A 6,357-nucleotide genomic window follows, 5' to 3' on the forward strand; every position below is an offset into this window, starting at 1 on the left:
TCTTTTTTTAAACATTTTTTGCAGACAGTGTGTCATTGTTGTGGAGCCCCTCACTGTGTAACGCACTTCCCCTCATTCTAAAGAAGAGAATGGCTGCATAGTTTCACACTGAGTGGAAGTCTGTCTGAACATGCCTCAGTCATGATAAATCCTGGCTCAAAAAGCCAGAATGTTTCCTCAAGCTGCTGAGCCCCCTCTCTGGTGGAGCTTCGACATTATACAAATGCACATTGCAAATCCAGTTATTTAAAAGTCAGTACCCATAAAAAGACTAAATAAATTGCTCATTCTGTAGAGCTTGCGAGAAGTGTTTGGACATAGCCCCAGAAGCCCACTTGTTTTCTAAAGTGGTCTCATACACGAATGAACATGACGTCTGGCAAAATGGAATAAAACCAGATCTCAGCCCTGTAGTGGTTTACACGCAACATGGTCTTCAAGCTATTAATCTCTTAAGAGCCTGTTTAAAAGGACTGGCATATTCCTGATGCTGCTTTCTGCTCACGCTCCTTATGATCACTTTCTGTAAAGTGCTTGCCATAGCCGCAAGTATCCTTTTTCCAATATCTGTCTGCGAGTAGGTTGGCTGCAGTATCATGGAAAATTAAAATACACAGTGGATGAAAATTCTATGTGAGCACTGCTATGTGACAGTAAAGCAGTAAAGCATCTCAGTCTGAATGAAATCTATATAACATGCCTCTATCACCACCATTTCTTGTGCTGGTTGAATGCAGGCTAAGCTGGTATACTGAATAATGTACCGGGTGTCAGTTTGTAATGTAGTGTTTTACACAGTGCCAAAGAGACAGTTGCTGTCAACAGCTGAATACAAACTTTGGTTTATTATTAATGAATGTAGCTGTAAGTATTGTTGAAGCAGCTGCTAAAAGCCTGGAGGCTTCTAGAGAGCCCTGTTTTTTTGTTTTTGTTTTGATAGTTCAATTAAGTGTTTCACACGAAATGTCTTTATTGATTTGTCCATTCCACTGTCATAACAACAGGAAGGATGGAGAGTGGCCATTCAGAGGATGTTTACAGGTTTACAACTGTCTACTGCTGGCTGACGTTAAAGGGTCAGTTCAGCCAAATTACCAATAAAAAAGTCTCCAGAATGACAATGCTTCAGATAACTGTCTCAGCGGCATTGGAAAAACAACAGCAGCAAAACAAAGTTCTAGCTACACTGGATTATCTGCAGACTTCACTACTTTGCACAGAAGAAACAGTGCCTATGAAAAGTGCCATGTTAACAGTGTGTTCAGTGACAGTATACAGTACAGTAACTAAGTACACATACTCAGGCACTGTCCTTTATATAGGCTTTCATTTTGTGCTGAATGCTTAAAGGGAGCACTGACTAGTTATTTTATACACTGAAACCTAACTTTAGTTCAAACTAATTATGTGATCGTTAGCAGCATGAGAGGGAATGGTGAGGAAAATTGTAGCGCAAACTGTGCCAACTTCAGGGTGTTTTGTTGCTGAACTCTATATACTGTATATCCTCATAGCCTTTTCCTAAATCTTCAGAGAAGTGGAACTGGTCCAAGGTGAGAACTTCTTACAGAGTTGCAGGGTAGGGACTTTTAGTAAAGCTCCAAAAACATGACCCTGCTTTCCCATCATGCAACCCTGTGGCGTCTTTAAGGCTCCACACACATCTGGTTTGCAATGCAGGATTTAAGGCTCCAGAACAAACCCATCACAGGTAGTGTACCTTGTGTGAGGTAAACTAAACTTTATGTTGAAAAATCTGTGGAGTGCCCCCTTAAATAGAAAGGGGGTTCAGGATCGATTCCTTAAAATGTGACTTAATCAAATCTATTTACATGGCTAGATAACAAAACTGACTAGAGGGAAATTAGGTTTGTTGAATGACACAGCCCTGTATAGTTTTATAATGCAGTGTATGCATGAAAAAATGCGTACAGAGCAATGGGGGGTACGGAAGGAAAATCTGTGTCTCCACTGGATGAATCATCCGCTGAGTTGAGCTGACCAGATCATATCCTTGTCCCTTCCCAACAGGAAATTGGTCTTCATGCCAGATATCTAAAAACAGACATGTTTGGAACACACCCAGCCTCAGCCCGGCAAAAGTTCTGTCTCGTTAAGGATATGGAAAAAACCCACCCGCACTGCGGAAAAACAATATCTCGACTGTGTTGTAATGAGACGCACTTTAGTAGACTTCACAGTAAAGCTCCTGGATAAGTGGAGTCAGACGGGCTGTGGTCTATCCTGTGATCCCTACAAACCTTTATCATCACAATGAAACCATCCGTTAGGAATCTCAGTAAGACCATAAAATACTGAGGATGAATTTTTCCACGCGTTAGCCCAGGGTTCGTGTGCGCAAACTAACGCGCATATACAGCAGGTAAAGTAACGGTAACCTCAGCGCGAACTAGTTGCTGAGATGCTCCGCCGACTACAGATCACTGTGTAGCGCTCCACAATGTAATGTGTCCCCTACTGGGTCACAGATCATGGTAGTAGCAGTAGTGACTTACCCTCCAGACGAGCTTTGGACTTGAGGATCTGAGTGGTCCGCTTTCATGCAGGGAGATTTGCGGAACTCGCTCCTCTTTGTTCTGTGTGAGCCAGCCTCTGGATCCTCGGCCAGACCGTGCGGACGTGGAGCGTATGGCAGAGACAGGGGCGTGGACTTCTGGACAAACCCGAGCAGCGACCTTGTGTTGTCGTGTGTTTATGAGAGAGCGGGGGTTGGGTGTGGGCCAAACAGCGGCAATAATAATAATCCTCACAGGAACCTAAAGTACCAGCATTAGCGCGTATGGTCTTACATATTATTATGGTCCTTACATACATTATGGTGTCTCATTTGCTTTTTCACCCTCGTGAACAATCTTGAAAAGTTCCAGTGAAAAGTTTCTTCATGCCCTATAGTGGGAGGCAGAGGTTGTCACATACTTAATTACATACATCAGTCTTTTTTTCAATGTTGTACTTAAATGAGAACTCCGAAAAGTAGGCTAAAGTAGGCTCAAAAGTAAAATAGCTTTTTCTGCAGACAAACTGACCCTTTGGCATATTACTATAAATTATATTACTGGATTATTACATGTGGCGGGATGTAACATAATTTACTCAAGTGAGCAATTGTGAAAAGTTCAAGTCAAAGTTTATTCATAATAAAAACTACCACCCAATAATTAAACTACCCCGAGGTATATTAATTAAAACTAATTTCACCGTTGTTGGCTGCACCTTTAATTTATCCACACATTAATTCATTAATAAGCATAATAATCCAATCTAAAATACATTATTCTGAAGTGAGTCACTGTGCATAATGAGTACCTCTGACAATATTTTGATGGCAAGATTTGTTAACAAAGTATTTCTACACTGTGGTACATGCTTTACCTAAGAGATGTTAGTGTAGTAAGTTACCTCTTCCATCCGTGATTGTTACTATAACATCCAGTGGTGCAGGAAGTATTCAGATCTTTCACTTAAGTAAAATATATTGCAGTATTAATAATAATCTATGACAAGTAAAGGTATCAATTATGCAGAACATTGGCTCTTTATCAGTGTAACATTATTATCTACTGTATGTATATTACTATTTTAGTGCATTATAACAGCCACCACTCTTTGTACAATGTAAAAATTCTGCCAGACAAATTTGTACTCATTTTTTAGACTTTTCTTTAGTCTTTGCCCTTTTTGTGACATATTGAATCATTTAAACAGTTTTTAAATAAACTGACCTGACACCTTTACAGGGAAAATCACACTGCAGAGACTGGAAGCCAATTGTTTAATCTTTGGCAGCACATTGAGCTTTGTAAGCTTTAATGTCAAACTAAAGCAGGAACCCAGTAGCTGTGAAATAAATGTAGTAAAACACATAACATTTTCCTTAGACGCTTTTACTGAAAGTGAAAATACAAAAACTACAAGTACCTCAGAATTGTATTTGTGTTCAGTACGTGAGTAAATCAACTAGTCAGAGTACCTTGGTCTGGTGCCATGTAAGGCTGATATTTCCAGCCCCTAAATCATTTTTATTAGTCTAAATGCTGGGAATTGCTCATCACACTCCACTTTCCTCCTGTGTTCCTTCTGCAGAAAAGCTTTCAAGCTGTTCTGAACACTGTCTTTACAGCTGTTTGAGATCACACACGCTCTTAAAAGCTTCTACAAACACTGGCATTTGATGATTTTCTCTAGTTGCTGCTAGACAGAAAGATAGTGCAGATCCATTGTATTGTATTAATAATGTAAAGTGTTAGATTGCCATAGGGTAGCCTAATTGTATTTTCCTTTCCATCTTCACAATAGCACCACCATAGTACTTTAGATGTAATGTAGAACAGAACTTGGAGATGAGATTTTGGCTTGTGTAAGGGGCAGTCACTCAGTGAACCACTTTGGACCAGCAAGATATTAATATAAGCAGAAGAAAACACTCAGTCAATACAATGGCCCTGCAATTCAGTTCTCTTAAGGAATGCTGAAAATATTTCAGAGAGGTTTTGGTTCAACTTTACGATCAGTGTGGAGGCTGTTGTTTGTGGTTCTGTTCAACTGCACTGAGAGTTCAAACTAAACAAGGTCAGAGTGCTTTTATCCATTATGCTGCCCACAGCTGGAACCAGCGCCCATTAGAACTTTGGTCTGCCCCAACTGCAGCCTCTTTTAAAACTAAGCTAAAGAATGTTCTTTTTCCCACTGCTTTTGATTATTTACCTTAATTCCACCCAGTTTTGCACTTTATCTGCTTTTATTTTTCTTCCATTACTTGATGACCAATTGGCATCACTGTGCTGTTTAGCAGACTGTATAGACACTCATGTTTCAAATTTTCTGGATGAACAAACATCTGTCATGTGTTTATATAATTTGCATTCCAATCCATCCATGCATTATCTATGCCACTTATCCCTGAATAGGGTTGCAATGGCGCTGGAGCTAATCCTAGCTGGCATTAGGCGAGAGGCGGGGTCCACCCTGGACAGGTGGTAAGTCTATCACAGTTTGCATTCTAATATTTTATCTATATATCCATATTAATGTTTCATCTATCTGTGAGCATTGTATTAAGCACTTTGAATCACCATGGTGTATGAAAGTGTGCTAATATAAATATATCTTGCCTTGCCTCGTGTTGTTATGAGAGATGTTTCTAATATTTTGTCCATCCCATTCATAACAACAGCGGTTGAGCCTGTAGTAACCATAGTTTTGCCCTTAGCAACTTTTGTCTCTTTACATAAAAGAAACCTAGACATGAATTCAGACCTTTGGTGACACTATTAGGCACTTTATTTCACCAGGAAGTCTCTTTTACAAAAGAGTCCTGTGTACAGTCATATAAAAACATATATAAAAATTACATACACTTTATTCAGCCCTAAATAAAAAACACACAAACACTACAACACAGGTTAAAACAAGCACAGCAATTATTTTTGCAGTATTAGCTAATAACATTTGAAACTCTCTCAGAGGAATACATGTGTCTAACTTCAGTCTGTGTTGCCACTCATTCCAACAGTGAAGTGAATAGTACTAGAAGTCAGTCTTCCCCAGTTCAGAGCTGGTATGAGGAACTTTTAAAGCCAGACCCCCCCGAGCTCTTTTGGTAAGGTTATGGGTTCCCAACTTAACTAAGGATCTTAAATTTCTGAGCAGCTTAGACAATGAGGCATTATTGTTAGGATTGGATTTCAGGAGTTAAAGTTATTTTTCTACTTATCATCAGTATTATTTTGCTTTTATAATGGAAAAGTTCAGTATAACTATGTGTCTGTGTTTCATTAACAGCTCCATGTATCAGTATTAACCAGCTCTTATGCATGCATCATAGTCATAATATTCAGCTTTGGGTCAACTAGTAGTATTTCTTGTCTTCTTGGTGAAATGTGCATAAACTGATTGCAGAGATAAGTGTCATCCTGGAAACTATACTGTAGATAAGATGCTAACTGCACGTCTACTTTCAGAAACGCCTGAAAATACCAACACACACACATACACGCTGCTTATTCGAACATTCTAGAATATTTGTATGAACCTTGTATGAACGTCGTGTCCAGTTCATGTTGTGAGTGTTGAGTCAACAGATTAGAAGATAATATGAGTTCATATTTGTATGAACCTTGTATGAACCTTGAGTCAACAGATTAAAAGATAATATGAGTTTCACCCATGTTCAGGGCAGTCCCAGCCCGAGAAGATATATGTGAATTACTTCCTATTATCAGAGCTCTTGGGACTTGTCATCTCGTAGAGCCCAGCGCTGTAATAACTCTGCATTTAACCAGAAGAAAATAAATCTACGTAAAGCTGATTCTTGTTTCCTGAGTGTTACTTCTTGGG

General features: G+C 39.3%; 1 protein-coding gene across 1 annotated transcript in view; it reads right to left on the bottom strand.

Moving 5' to 3' along the window:
• lrrc8c (leucine rich repeat containing 8 VRAC subunit C) overlaps nucleotides 1-2,671 on the bottom strand; it is a 17,929-nt gene extending 15,258 nt beyond the window's left edge. Inside the window, 1 exon segment of the mRNA XM_020609897.1 lies at nucleotides 2,517-2,671. The gene's annotated coding sequence lies outside the window, so the exon portion shown is untranslated.
• Nucleotides 2,672-6,357: the final 3,686 nt, after the last annotated feature.

Source organism: Monopterus albus, unplaced genomic scaffold (assembly GCF_001952655.1).
Source record: "Monopterus albus unplaced genomic scaffold, M_albus_1.0 scaffold103.1, whole genome shotgun sequence".
In the NCBI taxonomy this organism is placed as follows: Eukaryota; Metazoa; Chordata; class Actinopteri; order Synbranchiformes; family Synbranchidae; genus Monopterus; species Monopterus albus.